General features: G+C 35.8%; 1 protein-coding gene and 1 long non-coding RNA gene across 2 annotated transcripts in view; one reads left to right on the top strand and one right to left on the bottom strand.

Annotated features, from left to right (window-relative positions):
- The window catches only part of SPATA1 (spermatogenesis associated 1), a 671358-nt gene that overhangs the window by 169033 nt on the left and 477985 nt on the right, over positions 1–24340 (bottom strand). The gene's annotated exons all lie outside the window — the stretch shown is intronic.
- On the top strand, positions 5292–22704 carry LOC122813451. The gene is made up of 3 exons (XR_006366690.1): positions 5292–5462; positions 5578–5630; positions 22349–22704. It is a non-coding gene; the product is annotated as an uncharacterized LOC122813451 (long non-coding RNA).

The raw sequence follows: 24340 nt of genomic DNA, 5'->3' as shown, positions 1-24340 counted from the left end.
GGTCTCTGGAGCTGAAAGCTCAGAGCAGTCCTCGGAACCAGAGATGAAGATGCTACTAGAACCAAGACAGTCAGGATCAAGGGCTCCAAAGGCTCAACAAGAGTTGAAGGAGGAGGATATTGGGGTGTCATAGGATGAATGGTTCCGACACCGGTGTGGCTCGGAACTGAGGGCAATCCCCTCACCACCAATAGCTGATCCATCAGTCTCATAATGCCTGTTTCTGAGAAACTCTTAGTAGAATGAACAGATGCAGTGGAAGGAAATTTCGGAGGTCTCACTTCCACAAAAAGGAGTGTCTTTAAATGGGGCCACAGATGGGGAGTAGTACATTCTTGGGAGCGGAGGCAGCCCCAATTTCTTTAGTACCAATATATCAGTAGGTAACAAGAAGCTGTCAGCTCCGAAGCCAGTGAAGTGGTAGTAGCAGTAGTCAGTGCAGACAATATCCTCTGGTGCAGATGAACTCTTCGGTACCAAGGAAGGTCTAGGTATTTTCCTTGATTGTTCCAAGGACTTTGGAACCAAGGAAGGCCTTTTCTTTGAGCAGGAGAAGAAGAGGAAGATGAAGAAGTATCAGGTTTCTCTCTGGACTCAAATTGGCCTCTTCAAATCCAGTTTTAAGTAGTCCTTTTAATATTCATTTGTTTTTTATTTCTGTTGAAGTGCAGGTAGAAAACCTGTGACAAATCGCATTTCTCTTGCAAATATATTTTGCCAAGGCAATACACACACACAGGGTATGCCCATCTGAATTGGGCATGTTGCCCTCACATTTCTTACACCTTTTAAATCTGGAGGTGCCCTTAGAGGGTTTAGAAAAATAAAGTTTCTCCTATTGTTCAGCCATAACAAGTTCAAGCAGTCACACAAGAAGCAAATTTAGATAAAGCAAGATTTTTTTTTTTTAAATAGAAAGTAGAAAAAAGAAAAATACCAGTGATGGTATTATAGACTACCTTTAAATGTAATAAACAAAAGTAAAAGGGAGTACCAACAATGGTACTTGACAGTCTACCAACGGTAGAGGGGAGACAGACAGAAATCAGCTACAATAGGAAGATGGAGGAGAGGGTAGAAATGCAAGAAGTTATAAAAAGGAAACGTTAGAAATAAAGAGTTAAAAATATTAGAAATTACTCACAAACTAAGCCAAGGCTTGAGAGAGTGAACGAATGCATCTGGTCTGCAAAGTGGCAAACGAGATCTGGAGTAATCTCTGTGAGGAGTGTTATAGGTATAGCCTGGCTCCAGAGTTTGGCGAGCACGAGCTGAAGTAAACGTCCATCTCAATTCCGAGGTTCGGAACCGAATCCACTGTCAAAGATTGAGTGAAGATTGACAACATCAGCTTCATTGTCTGCAATGCTTGCTGAGTTATATACATTTAATAGGGAAATATCTGTGACAATCTTTACTTTCATTTTGAACAATGTGGATTCTTTTCTTTCTTTTTCTGTCAGTAACAATGTTTAAACTTGTTTTCTGTGGTGGAAATGTATTCCTTAGTTTGAGACTATCCATCTATAAACTTGAATTATTTCATTTGTTCTGCCTCTGAAATATTAGCTATGATTGCTTTTTTTCTGAAAAATGTTTGAGTATTTGGAGTGTATCAACTGGGAGTCCCCACTGTGCAGCATTTTACTTGGGCATTACAGGTGGTAGATACAGTGATGTGGGCATGTAGGAACAATAAATGCCATTTGTTTACTTTTACTTTTTTAGTATGTGCATTATGAATATATGCATATACAAGTCTTAAGAGTATGTGTACTATGGGTATATGTATGTAGGTTTTAGTGTTATTATATGCCCAGGCAATGCCCACGTAAGTATTTGTGTAAGTGATCGAACAACTTGTACCTTATATTAGTGCACAAGAATAAGTATTTGAACTAGTATATCCTTCAGAAAATGTATGCTACTACAAAACATGTTCTAGCAAAGTGTAAGACAATACTGAAATGTGACCCCCCCTCTATGATTTTGGCCTGTTGTCCCTCAAAAATGTTTGCCTTTGTCCCCAGTTGTCTGAATATGGTAAGTTAAGGTATGAGGGTGTAATGCACACCAAGCGTGGTGAATTCCACAGCATAGTCAGATTTTCTAACTATCTTGGTATGCCCTAATCAATCATGTTCATACTTGTCACTGATTGTTATACTTCATATCTGTTTAAAAATATTTCTGTAAAATAAACCTTGTGAGGTTCAAGTTGGCTAAGTAATAACTGATCTGGAATTCTTTGGCATAATATATCCGTCTTATGCAATAATGAGCTTCCTGTTGGATACGATATGAATCATTTGAAATAATGAGCTTTTTCTTGTATGCATTATGAATCATTTGCAATAATGCTCATTTAGATTTTTATGCCTGTCTATGTTGATAGGTATTAAATTGGCTTACCAAGTTGCATACATTTACAGAGGTTTTTGGCTTGGTTTCTCAGCCTTTGTCTGAACCATTACAGTTATTTTCTTTTTTTTTTTTTCTCAAAAACCTTTTTTATTTTTCAGATACATTTGAATGAATTCCATAGTATTTATACATAATATCTTAAATAACTAGGTACACTATTTACATTAGCCTGACACTATAACAGATCTTAATGTATACAGTTACTTTATAAGTATGTCCAATCCATTATCAGAGTGTCTGATCAATTATTGTATAGTATCAATCAATGATAAGACTTTTCTCCAAGGGTTGCTGATAAATGGCTTTGGATAAATTCTTAGTTCTTTAATTTTAATTTCCAATAATGCTGTGGTCTTCAGTAGGCTGTAGAAGTCTTCCAAAGTTGGTATTGTGTTTGTATTCCATCTTCTTGTTATACATTTCCTTGAAATTGCAAGTATAGTCCATGTTTGACCTATTCAAAATAAGACCTTCGTTCACATTTAATAATACAAGAGCTTTAGTTAAATAAAATGATTCATTAAATAAAGCTTGTAGAAAGTTATTAGTACCATTACAAAATGGCTTCATTTTAACACAATCAAAGAAAATGTGGTTCCATTCTGCATTGTGTACTTGCTCACATCTCCAACATATTCCTTTTATGGAAGAACTAATTTTACTGATTCTGTCTGAGGTTAAGAATGCTCTGTGCAAGCATTTCCAATTAAAAACTTTCCAGTATTGTATAAAGGATGTATATTTTATTGATAATAAAATATTTGTTTTGATATCTTCAGTTAACTGTATTGAGTGTCCTTTTGTTATATATTTCCAATATAAGGTTTTGGGTGTTGTTTTATAGTTTATCAATATTTTGTAAAATTTTGAAATACTGTTTCCCATGTCAAAGTCATTATATATTATTTCATATCTGTATTTCATAAATTTAGGCATTTCTTTAAATGAAGAATTGTTAATTATTCTACTTAAATCTTGCAAATATGACAGAATACTCTGTAAAGCTAGCCAGTCCTGTTGTGGAATTTTGTATGTTGTTTTTATTGTTTGCATATCTAAAACTTTTAGTTCTTTGATACATTTGAGCCAATAAACAAATCCTTTCTGTTCCCAGGAATTAATAATTTCTCTATATATTTTATGTGGAAAGTTCTTTGTGATTATAAATGGTGTTAAAAAATCAAAAAAGATTTTTAAATCTATATTTGCATTAATAATTTTTCCTAAATGAGTCAATGTAATAATTAATCATACAAGTTTTAGTGGGTTTAGTTATGTTATATTGCATACTAATACATAATATGTGCCATAGCAAATTGTTTTTATCTGTTATTTGAAATTTTTTTTGTAAATCAAATCCATTTATTGATATTACAGTTAGTAATTCTTTCCAATTTGCAGAGTAATTTGGATTTATCCAGTCTGAGATTGTTTTAGATATTGATGCTTTTATATATGTTTCTATATCAGGAAAGTTTGATCCTCCCTGTTTCCATGGGCTGATATGATGTATTAAAGCTATTCTGTTTCCTTTGGGAAACCATAAATATTTTATTAGGCATGAATTTATTTCTTTAAGTATATTCCTTTGTGGTAACAGTTGTATTTCCAAAGCTATATATAGGATCTTGGGCAGTAAAACCATTTTTATTAATTGTAGTGTATCTTCAAATGTTAATATTATTTTGTTCCATTTTTCCACAGAGATTTTAATTGTATTGATGATATTATTGTAGATTTTTGAGAATAATTCATTACTATCCTTGCATAACTAAATTCCTAGATATTTTAAGGTAGATTCTTGTTTCCCTATGATGTGATCCCCCTTAGTCTGCAGTTCTTTTTTTTTTATTTTGATTTATTGAAATGGAGTCCTGAAGTCATGTGAAATTTATCAATTAATATATCTAATTCTTCTAATGTCTCTTTCGTATTAGATAATGTTAGTAATATGTCATCAGCAAATAGCATTACTTTAGAATTGTATTGTTCATAAACATCTATTCCTTTGATTTTTATTTTGTTATGAATTGAATCTGCCAATATTTCAATAGCCAGAGCAAGTAGAATCGGTGACATGGGACATCCTTGTTTAATGCCTTTTGTTATATGTATAGATTTAGAGGTAAACGGACCTAACTTGACATACGCTAAATTATTTGTATATATATTCTTTAGGAGATGAACAAAGGATGCAGGAAATTCAAATAGCATTAGGATTTTGAATAAATAGTCTCAATTTAGGGAATCAAAGGGTTTCTCTATATCTAAGCCAATTATGAGTGTTTATTTTTTTATTAACATAATCTATAAGAGAAATTATCTTTTTAATATTGTCATGTGTGCATGTCTATGATATATAAATCCAGTTTGATCATTATTTATTGTTTTGGATAGTGGTATTTTCATTCTGTTAGTTAATATTGTCATGAATATCTTATAGTCATTATTTAATAATGATATAGATCTATATGAGGTACAGAGGTTTGGGGATTTGTTTTCTTTTAGGATTGGTGTGATTAAGGAATATCTCCAGGAGGGTGGTATTAAAGCTTGTGACTGAATTTCTACTAGAGTTTTATGGACGAGGGATAGTATCTTTGAAGGAAAAATGTTATATATTTCCATAATTATGCCATCTATACCTGGAGCTTTATTATTTCTACCCTATTTTATTATATCTGTAATTTCTTTGTAGGATATGGGTGCTTGCAGATCTCATTTTAAATTTTCTGGGGGGTTTTTATATTAGAACATTTTTCATCTAGATTTAATTGATGGATATGTATATTTTCTTTTTGGAAATGTTCCATATAGTGATTTCTATAGGCATTAAGAATGTCACCTATATCCGAGACATTTTTCCCTTTCTTTTCATGGAAGATACTTTTAATGTTATTAGCTTTTGATTATATTTACAGTTATTTTCTTCAGAAGCAAAGTAATGGCAGACTCACACAACAGCATGGTACAAGCCGCAATGGAAAGGGGTGCAATGCAAGCTTTATTGCACTATTATAGTGCAACAACTCTAAAGAGTAAGACTTTCTGATTAATGTTTGGCATCATAGAAGCTTCATTTTACTTTAAGTATTCTTCACTGTATACTTGTCACCTTGAAGCTTTTCTAATTGCACTTTCTTTTCCTTAAAGAAGTTGCCTCTGAGATGAAGAAGCAAATGACTACATTCCAAAGCAGCTGAAAGGTAAGCTTTGACTGGGTAATGGACAGCGGGCATGGTCCCTGATATGCTTTTTGTAAGGTGTGTGCTACCAATATTAATATCAGATGTGGAGGAAGGGGTGATCTACAGCAACACATAGATATCAAAAAGCACAAGATGAGCACCAAACAATCGACTGGGAGGAGTCGATGACAGTGACAAAAATGTTTCCCACTTGGCAAACCAACTCAAAAGTACTGGAGGCTGAAGTGGCCTTTATGAGTCTCCTTGCTGAACATAACCTGTCTTTTATGACTGGGGACTATTTCTTGAAGTACATGAACAGGTACTGCATGAGTCCAAAGGTGATACAAAAAATGACCTGTGGACCAACAAAGGCTGTTTGCATTTTTAGGGATGTAATGGGGCCAAAGTATCAGCAGGGGTGACAAACTGCTTGTAACTGTAACTGTAATTGTTTTTTTTTTTATCATGCCAGTGTGGTAAAAATGTTAGATTCCTGGAAATGCCATCTTTTGTCAGTGGAACTGGTGAAGACATTTATGACTGTGTAAGAGACTCTGAGCAAGTCTGACATTCCTGTGAGAAAATGGTAGCTTATTCTTTGGACAGTGATGCATCCATGATTGGTAAACAGAATTCTGTGATATCCAAACTAAAAGAGCTTAATCTCCATATTTTCAACATGGGCTACTTATGCCACAGTGCAGACTTATGTATTAAATCTGGTGTAAAGACAATGGTTGTACCTGGGGAGGAATTGATATCTGACATTTATTGTCACTTTTCCAACAGTGCACAGCATCAGTAGAAGCTTAAAGAATGTGCACTGTTCATGGATATTGAACCTCTCAAAATTATCAGGTATGCCCCCACTAGGTGGCTACATTTGTTAAAAGTCATCAAAAGAATGCTTGCCTTGTGGCCCACCCTGAGATCCTGCTTCATGTCCTATGAACCATGATCTGTTAAAGTGGGTCTAACAGCTGAGAGACTGCAGAGCCATGACATTAAGTTAGCATTCCTGTTCCTGCAGTATGCCATTGAACCACTGCAGAACTTCAATGTACAAATGCAAGGCAGAGAAAGCAAATTGCTCACCTTGCATAATGACAGCCAAAAGTTGCTACAGGTATATGCTAGTAGGGTAATCAAACCACCAATTATTAGGCAGTTTCTGGGCAATGTAAGTGCTATTTATTCATTTCTTAAAGTACAAGACAACACCCTGCAAGACAGTGAAATCGGTATAGGTCTGATGCTGAAACATATTTGGATGACAATAAGGATGATATCAAATGTACAATAGTAGAGCAGAAACTTTAAGACAGTCAAGCAGTTTTACTTTGCAGTCCTACTCAAACTGAAAAAATAAAACATTTCCTTGCAAGAGATCCTCTGCTACAGAACATGGTCAACTTATTAGATCTAGCTATGAAACTGCAGCTTTCTTCCACTACTGTTGCAGATATTGGCACTTGTCTCAGTTTCTGCAGATCACAAGTGGAGCGCTGCAAACTGATTGACAAATTTTCTGTGTATCAGATGACTGAGTGGCTATATGGCTTAGACGCATCTAATTTCCTGAAGTATTGGCCCATGTTGCTTGGTAGCCCTGCAGTACAAGACCACCCAACATTTCAAAAACTAAAACAAACTGCGCTCTGCTTGCCACACTCAAAACAGTGAAGCAAAATGGCCATTTAGCTTGGTTCACAAAGTAAAAACTTAGCTCAGTCACTTGGCCCAAAAACACTAAACTCTTTATTAGCAATAAAGATGAATGTGGATAATGATTGCTACTGCATGAAACATCTGAAGGACATGCTGGAAACAGCAAGAAAGGTAAATGGCTGCTTATAACAAAGAACAAACAACAGCATCAGCTGCAGAAACTGACTCTGCCTGCCAAGATGATGAAGTTGAATAACTTTTAGTTTGACATATGACCATGAGGAAATGGCATTTATTTATTTATTGATAATTGCATTTGTTTACTGGGAAGGTCCACTGGGCCTAGGTGAGCCCATTTTCAGTGGAGGCCCAGGGAGAAAAGCTCCACATACAATTAACAAGTCAGATATAAATACAAATACATGTGTAGAACTGTAGCAAATAATCTATGTAGCAATAAACTGAATGTAAATTGTCTTAATTGTTTTTTAAGTATGCATTTGTGCTTTTCAAATGTTTAAGCACCTAACTTTATAAAACTGAAATTCATGGGCGTGAATGGTGAGATGTTTATTACTTTAAATTTATAGAGTTCTGTGAAAATATGAATAATCTTATATATTAAGCATGTCTGTGTATGTATACGACTTTTTAATAATAAAAAATGGTCTAAAATAATACACTGTCTTTGTGTAATTGAACATGTGGGTGTGTCCATTAATGTGTTTATTTGAATATGTATATTTATGTTAATTAGGTGACCCTGACTGCCCCTGATTTTAGGGTCCTGTGTCTCTGATTTTGTTATCTGGCGGCTGAGAGGTATGACTCCTTCTATGAAAAGTTCTTGGAAAAGGATAAAGAAATAACTGAGATAACTTAGCCTTTTTAAAAAGTGATATTTGTGAGATTCACATTATCTTCTTTCCCCGAGTCAAACAGAGTGTTATATTTCATGGTTTGTAAAGCTCAGATAATTAAAGATGTTGCTCTCAACATTTATCAGATTTATTCATCTTCAGACTGTAAAAGGTTTAACATGTTTATGGCTGCAGAAAAGAGAAAGAATACAGCATTTTACAATAGCATGGAATCAAAGAGATGTGAATTTTGAACCTAAATAGCTTTCTGACTTTAGTGGGTGTAAAACAGCAAAAACAGAGCTATGTGTATCTTGCTGTGTTTGTTTTCCTTAGCAAAATGTTTTTAGAAGTGATAGGCAATGTGATGCGATAGCCAGGCAGATAATGACTTGCTAATGAAAGTATCACAAGATTTCATTCAGCACCAGTATGGTGTGCACCGAGAAATCAGACTAGGGCAGAAATACTAACTCATACGTTTTTACTATGTTAAAGCATGGGGATCATTCTCTAAGGAAGGAAATACACAATGAAGAAATGAAATGTTGCATTTAGGTTCATAGGTAGGAAATGTTGCATTTAGGTTCATAGGTGTTTATGGATTCATAGGTAAGTGCTAGGCTGGATGTCCTTGCAGGCCATTTTAAGCCTAGCCAGTTTCCCTTTTTTTGCCCAAAATAACCTCTCCATTTGGTTACAGATTTGCCTTACCCATCCCATAGTCAATAATTATGTATTGCCCCTAATGAGAGTAACTGGGATCATACCATAGGTAATTTGAGGGGACCCATTAATGGGATAAAACAGGAGCTGCCTTTGTTAATTGGTACTATAGGGGCAATCCTGGGGTAAATTTTAGGTTTCCCTAAGTTCAGCTTGAATATGGACAGGGATGAACTTTGTTTTATGTGGATGGGGAGTCTATTTCACAAACAGCATTATCCTCTGCGAGATATACCTGTCCTTCTAAACTCTCCTGTTGATGTTGCAGAAGAGGTTTAGATCCCTACAGTGAGTATTTCTGATGCCATTTGACTTACTGATGTGCAGTAAATCCATCCGTAATGGATCAGAGGATGCCTTCTATGCCAGACACAGGTCACCTCTTAGCAGGCTGTAGGATGCCGACTATAGTGACAGGGCTTTCACTCAGTCCATGTTGTTTAGGCCTTATATTCATTTAGTAAGGTATCTCTGTGGATGTTACACTTGTTGCATGTATCTGGACAGATACACGACAAAGGGGACATTATATTCAATGACTGGCCTAATGAGGGCTGAATAAAGGAGGACAATGACATCCCTAGATGTCATTCCAGTTATTGTCTGTATCTGGACAGATAACTTTCAAAGGGGGCGTTATAGTCAAAGACTAGCCTAGTGAGGGCTGAGTAAAGGGAGAAAATGATGTCCCTAAATCTAAACACAATCCCTTTGTTTATAAGCTGTGCAATATAGAAGGACTTTCTTACAACAATAGGCAATGTTGGTCAAATGTTAGATCACTGTTCACGTAAGTTCCCAAATCCCAAACAACTGGGTGAACTCTTAGGAGCGTATTGTCAATGTGGCAGTTCCCTGGGGTAGATGACTTCCCAAAGGATACAATAATGCATTTTTTAGCATTTAGTTTCAGTCCATGATTTTGGCACCAGTTATTTATTTATTTGAGACAAACCTTCCTGTAGGATGGCTGAGTTATTTGGATATTAAATGACTGCTCCTAAATTGCAGTCATCTGTAAACTTAGTCAGCCAGAGCACTGTGGTATTGGCCTTTACTTCAGAAAAGTAGATGCCAAACAGAAAATGTCACAGCACAGAATCCTGGTGACTGGATGGTTTGTGGAGATAACTTCCGCTATTTTGATTGTATGCATCCCATCTGTGAGCCATCTGGTAATATAGTAGGTGACATACGGGTTTATTCCCAGGTTATTTAGCTTTTCTATGCTTGAGTGAGGAATTGTGTCAAAAGCTTTGGCCAGGTCAAGGTATGTGGTGAGTACCATTTTGCCTTCATCCTTTGCTTTGGTGACCTTTTCAAAAAACCCACCTGGTTGGGTAAGCATGACCTGCCCTTGACGCATCCAAACTGAGATGGGTCCAGGGTTTGGAGGTTTCCTACGTCCTGATTGATTAATTCCATTATATGATTTTCCATGGCTTTGCATATGAGAATGGTTAGATTTATGGGTCTATAATTGCCCTGGTCTGTGGAAGGTCCTCCCTTATGCAGGGGAATGGCTGTAGCTCTTCTCTATTTGCTTGGTACAAAACCTGCAGGGGGGCCAAGACTGAACAGTGATGTTAGCGGGTGTGGCTAAATTGTGCTTTGTGCTATTTAAATGCATATTGGGATACTGTCAGGACCCATCGATGCAGTATTTTTAGCTTTTGATAGTCCTTTTAGGACTTTGTCTTGTGTGATAGCAGGAGGTGAGGCAGTTGCAGGTATATCTTGAGGGACAGATGGTACAGAGAGATGGATAAAGTTAGAGCTAAATTTATCTGCCAGTAGGGTTGCTACATCTTTAGCCCCAGTGTACGTGACATCTTTCACAATCGGCTCAGCACATTGCTGCATTGTTCTTTTGAGATTATGAACATAACTAAAAAATGCCTTGTTATTGTCTTTGGCTTGGGTAGCTATTTAAGTGTGTGTTAACTGTTTAAGATGTGGACAGTGGAATCTGAACAGGACCTTCAGGATTGTTTTCGGTGTACTCAGTGGGATGTTTTTAAGACAGCTGCTATGAATGAGAATGGTATTGTTGACCCAGAGGAATACAGTTCAGTAGTTTCAAGGTGCATAAGCACATGCACTGACCTCATTGTGCCCCATAAAGGCATCTGGATATATCCAAATAATAAACCATGGGTTAACTCAGAGGTTCGCTCTGCGCTTCATGCCCACTCCAGGGCATATGCATCAGGCAATATCAGTGTGTATAAAAAATCCAGATATGAATTATGCAGAGCTATCAGAGCAGCAAAGGAGAATTACAACTGTAAGATGGAAGGCTATTATTTGACTGCTGATACAAGGCTTATGTGGCAAGGCCTGGAAAACATCATAGGCTATAGAGACAAAGGCAGAGGGATGACTACTGACAGCCAGTTCTCACTGGATGGTTTCAATGAATTTTATGCCTGGGTTGAGGTCCAAAACACTGAGTCAAAGGGTACCACCGTAAGTGACAGGGGGAGAGAGGAGGTACTACCACCCTTCACAATATCACCAGCAAGTGTGGCAAAGTCCTTGAGGAGGAGGATAAACCCCCAGAAGGCAGCCAGTCCAGATAATATTGCTAGACGGACACTCAAAATCTGTGCTTCAATGCTTGTTGATTTTCTGGCTGATATATTCAATCTCTCCCTTGCAAGAGCTACAATTCCCACTTGTTGTAAGGCAACCACTATTATTCCACTGCCAAAAAAGGGCAAAGCCAACTGCCTGAATAACTACTGGCTGGTTGCATTGACTCCCATAGTGATGAAATGACTTGAGAGAATCATTATGAGTCATATTCAGTCAGTTATACCTGATACAATGGATCCCCTGCAGTTTACAGACCAAATAGGTCAACGGAGGATCCGGTTAGTACAACATTGTATACAGTTCTTATTCATATGGAAAATAAGGACTGTTATGCTTGATTGCTGTTTATTGATTACAGTTTGGCCTTCAATACAGTGATACCAATGAAGCTCATTAGCAAGCTGTCCATACTGGATGTGCCACTGACTCTTTGGAGTTGGGTCTTGGATTCTTTAACAAGCAGACAACAGTCAGTCAGACTGAGGAATCACATCTCTAAAACAATAATAATAAATACCAGAACTCCACAAGGCTGTGTGCTGAGTCCAATTCTGTACACCTTCTTCACTTATGATTGTGTTGCTTCTCAACATGACAACATTATTGTCAAATTTGCAGATGATACAATAGTCTTTGTTCTAATCTCCGGGGTTGATGAGTCAGCATATAGGAGGGAAGCAGAGAATCTTGGGAAGTGGTATCAGAACAGTAATCTCTCTTAACAGCAGCAAAATGAAAGAGATGATCATTGATACATGGAGGAATAGAAGGCAGCACTTACCGCTATATATATTGGTGAGTCTGAAGTGGAAAGAGTGGCTACATTCAAATTCCTTGGTATTAACCTCTCTGAGGACCATACCTGGACTCATAACATCACAGACCTAGTAGGGAAAAGCTGGCAGCAACTGTATTTTCTGAGAAGGCTGAGGAAGTTTGTCATGCCCAATACCATTCTCAGCAACTTCTACAGCTGTACAGTTGAGAGCCTTCTCTCCCAATCTGTTACAGTTTGGTTCAGGAACAGTACAATACGGGATTGCAAGGTGCTGCAGGGAGTAATAAGAACTGCACAAAACATCATTGGAGTAACACCCCCTGCACTGGAGGACATCTACACCAAAAGAGATTTTAGGAGGGCTGAAACCATTATCATAGACACTACGCACCTACAACACAAACTGTTTATCCTTCTAATGTCATGGAAGCATTATAAGAGCATGGTGGCCAGAATAACCAGACTGAAAGACAGTTTTATACCTCGAGCTATTAGACTGTTAAATAAAACTCACATACTACCAGTTCCTCCAATATTGTAGGTTGGTTAACATTTGGAGGGAACAAGCTTGTTTGCACAAATGCACTCTTGTTGTTTTTAGCTTACTTCTCCTTGTTAGTTGCTATTTTTTTTTTTTTATATATTGCTGGAGGATTTTCAGAATAAGAATTTCATTGTACTTTGTGATGCTGTCTCTAGTACATATGAAAATAAAGTTGAACTGAATTGCATTTTAGCATCAAACTTGGCTTTGGTAGATTTTATTAAGCTCCTGAATTGTTTGCTTATTTCAATTACAAGTGCTGTAACATCCTGGGAATTACTGTTTTTACTTTTGGTCAAAATTATTTTTCTTTTATTATAAAGTTTGTTGATATTATGGTTCCACCATGTGAGTTTGTTTCTGGGGTTTGCCCTGCATTTGTTTCTGTGGGGTACAGCTGCATCTCTGCAGCTGTTTACATGCTGGTATAGTGTGGTGCTGTACATTTCTGAATATTTAACAGAGTTTACTGGGTTTGGTGGGGGTTTGAAACTTGCCAATGTATTACCTAGGAGCAGGTAGTTTGTGTTACAGAAATTTCTAAAAGTACCTTGGGTGGAAGAAATCTCTGGTTTCGGTTTTATTTCGAAGGAGGCTGTTTCTTCTCAGACATAACAAGTGATGAAGATATGCAAAGGTTGGTGTAAGAAACTCCTACATTTGTAAGGACAAGATCTATGATGTTATTCCCCCTAGTGGGTATTCTGAATAATTGTTCCAGGGCATTTGTATTAACAAAATGCAAGAATCTCTGTGCTTGTGCACTAGCGGTGGTGTAAATTTCCTAGTCTATAGTTGGATAGTTTAGATCACCTAAGAAATGGTACTGGGTTTAATACTGAATGATTTTAGGTCCTGTAGATAGGCATTATGGCTTCTTTTATCATACAGGGAGTTTCATAGCTAGCTAATATATGGTACAGAATTTCTGATGGCTATTTGGGCATGAAGATGCTCTAGTACATCAAGCTGCTTTACCAGCTTTGATACGAGTCTCTTTTGCATGTAGATAAGACACCTCCACCTCTTTGCCCCATGCACAATAGCTGGTCTAAATGTGTGGAAGGCATTATAGGCCTACACAGCTGGAGTGCAGTCCCACTATTTTAAACCATGTCTCAGTCACTACACAGATGACAATGTCTTCCAAGGTGAGAAGGATTTGTTGGGAGTTTCCTGATCAGGATCCTAGCATTGATCAGTAACACCTTCATATTTTCCTTTGCTTGTTTTGTTATGCCAGTAGGTTTATCAGGCTGGCATTGCCTAATAAAGGCACTATGGGGGGTGGATAATGTTGTTACCAATAATAGAAACCCTAGAGGGGACAGATGCAGACCATCCCTGGTGAAGCAGCATGGTCTGCTGATCATATCTTCCCAGGCTGACAAATATTGGGCCTATTTTTATTGACACCAAAAAATAAGCCATTTATTTATGTCAGCTATTTTTCCTCATATTGTGGCATTATCCTTGGAGAAGATAGAACGCTGCTGAATGCTAGGTGCATACCTACCTTGGACACATAGGCTGAGAGCTCCATCATGTCGCTCTTCATATAATCCAGGAAGGTACACCTAAAGTCACCGATACCAGCATGAACTATGGCAGAGTCATACTGTGCTTCTTATTCAAGGACTTGAGTGCATGCATGATCTGACAGATGCTGGCACAAGGTAGGCAACTAACCACCAAGTTTTCTTTGCTCATCCTAGTAAGAGGTACATCTGTATATCTTATAATGGAGTTACCTATAGCAAGAATGTTTGGTCGGGTTGATGCCTGCCTTATGGGCTTAGCATGTGACTTTGGGACTCCTTATGCAATAGAGGAAGTAGGCTTAAAATGCTGAGTGTGCTTTGTGCATGTGTTGTGTTTTGGAGGTCTTTGAGGTTTAGGCAAGTTAATCTTTACAAGTTTACTAGGCTAACAACCCCATTGGGGCTTTTATAAGCCTATCCAAGCATCCCATTTGTAACCCACAAGTTTATGTGCCTCAAAGGTTATTTTAAGGAGTATACATAATCTAGGTCAAGGTTTATAGGCTGCCTCCACTCATTACAGACATATACTCTAGACCCAGGGTGTATTTCGGATTTCCCATCAACTAATCCATGTTTCTATTGAATAGGGTTAGAGAAGAGCTCTGCTTCACAATGGATGAAATTCGCTGAGACACATACCTGTCCCTCTAATGTGTCCCATTTATGACATAAGCAATGTTTATCCCGAGATCAAGTAATTCTGATGCTATTTGTTTTGTGGATATGCAAAAGGTCCATTAGAGTGGGATCCAAAGAAGTCTTGTATGCCAGGCACAGATTGCCTATCAGCAGTTTGTAGGAAACAAGATTACAGAGATAGGTCTAGTTGCTGATATGCATAAAACATACTATTTGTGACTTGTATTCTTTTTGAGAGAAACCTCTTTGAATGTTCTTTGTTGCATATGCCTGGTCAGGTACTTACCAAAGGGAACTAAATACAGTGGAAGTGGAACAATGGCTTTCATGGGCCTAGATGCCATGCTCTTGCTTATAAGTAGAGCAACACAAAATTATTTCCTTACTAACTTAGACACATGCTGGTCAAAAGCCAGGTTACTATCTACATACATAGAAAACAACTCTCAAAAATCCACAAATCCACTGAAAAAAGCAAATTTATTCCTCTGACGTCTTGGCTTTAGCCTTCAAGGAGTAAAAAACATAATGGCACACTTCATTTATATATACAAAATTAATTAGTAGAACAATAAATCAATAAATCAATTAGTAATAATCTAATTTAAATAAATACTCTCCAATTTAAGTCTTCATTAAGACCTTGTGGGTACATAGTATTAAATTTTAAAATATACATAGCTTCCTTATATTTCAAAGCTTGTTTAATGTATAAAATATTATGCCAAGAACAATTTATTTTTTCTAAAACTGTGGCTTGAAGTTCTTCATTTTTACTATTATGAAAGTCCCTAAAATGTGCAGCTACAGAACTTGCTTCTCTATTATTAATAATGTCCCTGGCATGTTCCAACAGCCTAACTTTAAATGACCGTTTGGTCTCACCAATATAGAATTTCTTACATGGACATTTAAGGGCATAAATCACCCCTTCGGTGTTACAGCTGAAAACACCAAGAGTATTAAAGCTAACATTATTAATATGGGAAAATTTATTAACCACAAAACTACAGGCTTTGCATTTCCCACACTTCAAAGTACCACTAAAAAATAAACTATGTTGTAAGCTAACCACAGGCATCTCAAATCTGCTCTTTACTAAAAAATCTTTTATATTCCTACCTCTTTTGTATGAAAATCATAAATCAACATCCAGCCATAGAGACACATTATGTAGGGAACTGAAAGTTGTTAATAGAGCTTATATTAGGTGTTCAGATGTGCAAAATGGTAAAGTTAATCTGAGGGACATTTTATATTTTGTTTCAACTTATGGTTGTTTTAGTGGGGAAATGGTTAAGTTAGTTAATCATTATTGGAATTATTTCAGTTCCCTACATAATGTGTCTCTATGGCTGGATGTTGATTTATGATTTTCATACAAAAGAGGTAGGAATATAAAAGATTTTTTAGTAAAGAGCAGATTTGAGATGCCTGTGGTTAGCTTACAACATAGTTTATTTTTTAGTGGTACTTTGAAGTGTGAGAAATGCAAAGCCTGTAGTTTTGTGGTTAATAAATTTTCCCATATTAATAATGTTAGATTTAATACTCTTGGTGTTTTCAGCTGTAACACTGAAGGGGTGATTTATGCCCTTAAATGTCCGTGTAAGAAATTCTATATTGGTGAGACCAAACGGTCATTTAAAGTTAGGCTGTTGGAACATGCCAGGGACATTATTAATAATAGAGAAGCAAGTTGTGTAGCTGCACATTTTAGGGACTTTCATAATAGTAAAAATGAAGAACTTCAAGCCACAGTTTTAGAAAAAATAAATTGTTCTTGGCATAATATTTCATACATTAAATAAGCTTTGATATATAAGGAAGCTATGTATATTTTAAAATTTAATACTATGTACCCACAAGGTCTTAATGAAGACTTAAATTGGCTATCAGCAGTTTGTAGGAAACAAGATTACAGAGATAGGTCTAGTTGCTGATATGCATATTTAAATTAGATTATTACTAATTGATTTATTGATTTATTGTTCTTCTAATTAATTTTGTATATATAAATGAAGTGTGTTATTATGTTTTTTACTCCTTGAAGGCTAAAGCCAAGACGTCAGAGGAATAAATTTGCTTTTTTCTGTGGATTTGTGGATTTTTGAGAGTTGTTTTCTATTTTCATTTGGTAGTTCTCTGGTTGTTCGTATATTCATGGCGAGTGATCCACAACTCCATTTGCCTCGTATTTTCAGAGAGACTGTGGATGGTACACAAATGTCGTTGGACAATTTTCTAGCTACTACTTCGGATCGTACTGAAAGAATTTCTGTACAAAGAAATGTGACTGGTAACATTTCCAATGTTTGGGATAAATGGGAGGACGATAGGAAGAAACGTTTCCCTAATCCCTTTAATAGTGTGGGATGCAAATTACCTTCTTCTATCAGCAACGAAAGTAAGTCTCTGTTTAATGAGTTAGAAAAGAATATGTGGAAAGAAACGGCTACGTATTTCAACATCTGTGGCTTACAAAAGTATGTTGATTTGGAAATAACACCTAGGGGGTTAAGAGTGTACAAAGATCCAACTACCCCTTTTGATTTGCATAAAGATACAGATGATATTGCTTTAAATAAACGGGTTTGCATCCCATATAAAAATGTGTTCCTCGGATGGGTATTTTTTTTTTGATGAGATAGAATTAACAGCGTGGAATGTGTAGAAGAAAAGAAGAGACTGTGTGAAAATCTGTCTAGTGTATGAATGAGAAATTAAAAGATTATGAGACTTTGTTGCTTGAAATAAAAAAAGGTAAATTACTGAGGGACTTACGTGATTATGAGAACAATAAGGCTTTTTTGTCTAGAGCCAACCGTAAGAAGCCACGTCATCGGGTGCGTTTTCAAAACGACTATGGAAGTGAAGGTAATCATAATTCTTCATTTTCAGCGTCTGAAGGGGGTTATACCTCTTATGAAGAGATAGACAATATCAATACAGATTTTCCAACATTACCGAAGCCCCAACAATCTGAGAGATTTCACCAAACTTTTCGTGGAGAGACGAACAATGCCCGTGGAGGTTTTCAGGGGAGAAAACGCCAGAGGGATGTACAAGGTTCGTCACAAAGAGAACAATTTCCACAAGGCGATTATAAAAGAGGTAGATGGTGATGTTTTTTCTTTACCTCTAAATGCAAATTATGTTATTAATTTGTCGGGACAATCTTTCACGGACATTGAGTTATCTGTTCTTAATATGGACTGAAGTTTATTCCAACTGTAGTATCGTGTATGCATGAAATGAAAAGGGATATTTACAGATTTGGTAGGAAGCTTCATTTAAAAAGTTTTTTCTATAATAATGCTAATGTTGTGTCTTCTTTAGATAGTTTTAATTCCTCATGTGATAGTTTTCATACATGTGTATCTGAAGACATATACGATGCGTATTTTAAATTTGACACTAATTGCATTAAGCAAGATAGTAATTTTGTTCCTCCAGTTTTAAATAATGATGTCATGCATTTTGTTAATTTATTAAATTTCTCTATTGAACATGCATTTGAAGAATATATGAAACATAGAGCTAATATACAGTATAATTTATGTTTTAATGAATGGAAGGCTTTACTAAAATTGAGTAAAATGAATGAAATCGTTTTTAAGCCATCTGATAAAGGCAACAAGCTTGTTGTCATGCATTATTCCCAATATTTTAGAATGTGTATTGAACATTTAAATGATGAAAATGTTTATGAAAAGGTAGGACATACTTCATATAACCATGCTTTAAAGGAATATGATGAGTTACTTGGGAAGGGTGAAAGGTTAGGCTATTTTTCCCATATGGATTTAAAGAAGAAATTTAGTAGAGAAGGTTGTAAAATGGCTAACTTTTATTGTCTTCCCAAAATACATAAAAGTTTAACAACACCTCCAGGGAGACCCATTGTTTCAGGATGTAATTATTTTTTGCACAATTTGGGTCTTTTTTTACATAACTTTTTGTTACCTAAGGTTAAAACTTTACCTTCATATATTACTGATGTTTTTGATTTTCTAGAAAAAAATTAATGAAGTTAAATGGAATGAGCAAATGTATTGGATCACTATCAATGTTAAAAGCCTCTATACAAACATTAGTCATCAATTTGGTATGGAGGCTGTTAGATTTTTCCTAGGGGATTATCCTGTTACAGAGTATATTTTAGAGCATATTCATTTTTCTTTGACAAATAATTTTTTCAAATTTGATAATTGTTTGTATCGACAAAAACGAGGTACAGCCATGGGGCAGCTTTTGCCCCCATTTATGCAAATTTAGCTATGGGTTTATTTGAATCAGAATTTTTATATAGAAAATATTTTTTTCAGAATCATGTTATTAAATATTTTAGGTTTGTGGATGATTTAATTTTTTTGGTTGAAGGTGGTGAAACTTTAGTGGATAATTTTATTTTAGACCTAAATAGAAACAGGTTCTCTTTGGAATTTGATGGGTTGAAAAAAGGTACATCTATTCTTTTTCTTGATATTATTTTGAATATTGTGGATGGTAAGAGTCTAGTAACTTCTGTTAATAGGAAGTTTGATGGTGGTACACAGTATGTGCATGGCACTAGTTGTCATCCTCCACATACGTTGGAAGCTTTGCCATATAGTGAAATTCTCAGGATTTCTAGACTATGTAATAGTGAAGTTGTTTTCAATAAGGAATTGAATTTATTAATGCATACTTTTAGCCAAAGGGGTTATAATAAGGAAGTTATACAAAATAGTTATAATAGGTTTTGTGGTTATAGATATAAAAAAGTTGTTAATAGAGCTTATATTAGGTGTTCAGATGTGCAAAATGGTAAAGTTAATCTGAAGGACATTTTATATTTTGTTTCAACTTGTGGTTGTTTTAGTGGGGAAATGGTTAAGTTAGTTAATCATTATTGGAATTATTTCAGTTCCCTACATAATGTGTCTCTATGGCTGGATGTTGATTTACGATTTTCATACAAAAGAGGTAGGAATATAAAAGATTTTTTAGTAAAGAGCAGATTTGAGATGCCTGTGGTTAGCTTACAACATAGTTTATTTTTTAGTGGTACTTTGAAGTGTGGGAAATGCAAAGCCTGTAGTTTTGTGGTTAATAAATTTTCCCATATTAATAATGTTAGATTTAATACTCTTGGTGTTTTCAGCTGTAACACCAAAGGGGTGATTTATGCCCTTAAATGTCCGTGTAAGAAATTCTATATTGGTGAGACCAAAGGGTCATTTAAAGTTAGGCTGTTGGAACATTCCAGGGACATTATTAATAATAGAGAAGCAAGTTCTGTAGCTGCACATTTTAGGGACTTTCATAATAGTAAAAATGAAGAACTTCAAGCCACAGTTTTAGAAAAAATAAATTGTTCTTGGCATAATATTTCATACATTAAACAAGCTTTGATATATAAGGAAGCTATGTATATTTTAAATTTTAATACTATGTACCCACAAGGTCTTAATGAAGACTTAAATTTGAGAGTATTTATTTAAATTAGATTATTACTAATTGATTTATTGATTTATTGTTCTACTAATTAATTTTGTATATATAAGTGAAGTGTGTCATTATGTTTTTTACTCCTTGAATGCTAAAGCCGAGACGTCAGAGGAATAAATTTGCTTTTTTCTGTGGATTTGTGAATTATTAAGAGTTGTTTTCTATTTTCATTTGGTAGTTCTCTGGTTGTTTGTGTACTATCTACATACATACCCAAATTCCTGACTACTGATACTATTCAAAGGGATGTGTTACCGATGAAGTAATTTCATAGGCTGGATGACTTCCCACAGGGATCTATTAGGCATTTCATGGTACTGAGTTTTTAGCCATGGATTTGGCACTAGTAATTTTACTGTGTTAGTCCTTCTTTTAGGATGTTAATATCTTTGGGGGAATTCTATGACTGCTCCTAGTTTGCAATCATATTGGCCTTAACTTCCAAGAAGTAGATGCCAGAAAGGAGCAGGCTCAGCACAGAGCCCTGAGGGACTCCATTAGTGACCAGCTTCTTTGTGAAGGTGGTCTTCCCTATCCTAACTTCCTGGGTCATATTGGAGAGCCAGCTGCTTCTGTAGCGAGCAACATAGAGATTTATGCCTATATCCCTGCATTTGTTGAATGTCCAAGTGAGGTATTATATCATATGCCTTAGCCAGGCCAAGGTAGGCAATATGCACCATTGTGGCCTCATCCGTTGCCTTGGTGATCTTCTCAGTGAAGTCCACCAAGTTTAGTAGGCATGATCTGCCCTTGATGAAATCAAACTAGGATGGATCCAGTGTTTGAAGGTTTTCTATGTGCTTATCAATCATTTCCAAGATAATTCTTTCCATGGCTTTGTATATGAGACCAATCAAACTTATGGGACTGTAGTTTCTGGGGTCCGTTGATGGTTCACCCTTGTGCAGAGGGATAACCATTGCACTAGGGTGTAGTTGTCCTTTGACTATGATATTGCCTATGTCTGATGACATGCAATTATATTTAGTTAGAAAATATGAATGTTCACACTAACATATCTTTCAGATCTAATGAATCCTGTTTTTATCTTGCCTAGCTGCAGTGTTTTCACTTACTTCCCCATTAGAAGCATTTTCAAAATTTCAATTTTGCTTTCATAAATTTAGCTTCTAGGAAAAATAGTTTGTCAGTGTTACACAGTTGTATAGCTTGAAAAAACTTACCATATGGCATTAATGTAAAATTTTAGGTGGGTGTTTATTACCTGCATGCAGGAATATGTTTCTTTGTGTTGGTATGAAGTTAAGTCAAAATTCTAAAACTAATTTCCAGAAATCCAAAATAACAAATCAGTTCTATCAACATTGTGATTCATTTCATTCAGAAATTGATAGAAATTCTCCATTACACTCTTATAAAATAAACAGCAAATTTATAAAGTGTTCATCTACCAACACTTTTTTATAGAATTAATTTTGCATATGTATGCAGCCCCCCAATAATTTCATATAAATAAATATGATGGGGGCAAAAACTATTCCATCCCTAACCTTGTTCCAGGAGGTAGAATTTTCTATCAGACAAAAAAAATAATCATGTTTTAAACAAAATTCCAAAATAAGTAATTTCAGGACCATCAAGCTGAATTTATACTAAAGCGTTCATGCCAAAATCATGCATAATACATATATATGTAATGCTTTAACATTACTTGTGCCATAATACCTTTCATTGCACCTTTCTAAGTATTGCACTTTCTTTAACAAATGTGTAGAATGTATAATGTAGGGCATTAACAATTTTGTATTGGGTTGCAGATTTCTGGAAAATAGTTCAACAATCTTTTCACCTAGGTTCCAATTTGCATTAAGTATAGAACTCTCAGGATAATGTATTTGAGACTTATGTATTTTTTGCAGTTCTATTATGAAATGCTGACAAGTTGAAAGGATGAAAAAAAGTGCCCGAAACATAGGATGGTGAACAAATCAACTTAAAAGTGTCCACCTCCACCCCCGCAGCCCCCGGACTTCTACATACCAACTCCACAGTCATACCAACTTGAAGAAGGAAGACATATACCAAAACAAGTAAATCATGGCATACTTTGAAACTGCTCTGGCAAGTATTTACTATGGCAAACAGCAGTCAGCATTGTGCTTTTCATCTTTTTTTCCTTTTAAATGTATTACTGATGATCGAGCAATTTCACCTTGAGCAACTGTAGGGAAGTCAGTTTTGGCAGATAGTAAAAAAATGGAATATTTGAATAATGTACCGTCAGCTGTTTCCTCTGTTTTTTTTTTTACTTAATATGACCATTACATTGGTGCAAAGGGTTAGTGTTGTCATATCACAGTAAGAGGTTCTCTGGTTTGATTCTCAGCTGGAGAGCCTTCTGTACAGAGTCTCCATGTCTTCCCTGCAGTCGAATGAGTTTTAAAGACATACAGGTGGGTGCAGGTGTGTATATGTATGCCTTCTGTGAAGGTTGGGCACCAGGCTGACAATTCTACAGCATAAAAACAACACTGCCAATCAATTTGCAGATCCACTGTGGTGACCCCTAACCAGGAAAAGCCAAAAGACGTTGTTTTTATTTAGTATGACCATAGAACTTCCTTGTTGTAATATCAATTTATATTTTAGTTCAAACATCTCTGTGGGACATTACAAATAAAACAATATAATAAAATAAGTGTTTATTTAATAATTATAAAGATGTGACCATCAATTATAGCCACTTGTACAACTGTGATTATACACCTAATAATGTTTTTTTTATGATCAAAGCAATGAATGTATACATAAATAACTGACATACAGGAATTTATCATCTTCTCAGTTCACTTCTGTCAGAACACAGGGCAACTGACTGAAAGCTCCCCCACCACATATGTCTCAACTTCTTATCAATCAAGAAGAAGATTAAACAGTAACACTGGACAAAGGACCACAATCACTGACAGGTATTGCCTATATGTAATTATAAACTATCTAGAATAACAGACTGTGTGAGCATGCTTTTTTTGAAGACAGTTACGTCTGAAACTCAAATGCCTGCCATCATTATTTAGTGACTCATTCCTTATTGATTTGCAAGAAAGAACACAAACTTTACAAGGAACAGAGAAAAATATGAGACAAAAACATCTGCAAAACATTCTGCAAAATTGGGACAGTTGAGAGTGGGCAACAAAAGAATAAATAAATAAATAAATCTGTGTCTTCTCCCCCCACCACCTACATACACACACAAACACAGATATTACGATGAATTAAAACCATTGGTATGACTGTACTTCTAAGATCTTTGTTTACATTCAAATAAATGGATATAAATATATATACATAACTGCTATACAGGAGTTTTTCTTGCCAGCGCACTGCTGTCAGAAAACAATATGCAATTCACTGCACCCACATTCTTATCTAATGAATTTGGGAGACAGCTAAAATTATGATTGTCAATGGCTCAAAATCAGCTGACCACAGTAAAAGGTGGAAAAAAAATTGAAACATTCTGTGAAATCAGGAACAGCTGAGAGCATCTACATCCCCATACATAGTTATACATACAAACACATACACACATACACTTAAATAAAATACTTCCTACTTGTAGTCATTACCTTCTGTGATAAGGCTATCCTCCATGGAAAGTCTATGCATATAGCCTTTCTGTCAGAATAAAATCAGTTTTCTTATTTTACCTGAAACCTGGTTTTCTTGCATTCTCTATCAGTTTTCTTTGTGGAACTTTGCACTGTTGGTGTCAAAATGGTAGACAGTGTTTTCTTTTTTTTTTTAACTCGTTCGCTCCAATGGAGCTCAGGAAGTTTGCATTGTAACATCCAATGGGCAGAGTCTAAGCCTTTGACAGAATCAAATTATGTCCTCACATTTCAAAC

Source organism: Protopterus annectens, chromosome 10.part0, assembly GCF_019279795.1.
Source record: "Protopterus annectens isolate FY-2018-M chromosome 10.part0, PAN1.0, whole genome shotgun sequence".
NCBI classification, from domain to species: domain Eukaryota; kingdom Metazoa; phylum Chordata; order Ceratodontiformes; family Protopteridae; genus Protopterus; species Protopterus annectens.
This window is presented reverse-complemented; position numbering and strand designations above follow the sequence as displayed.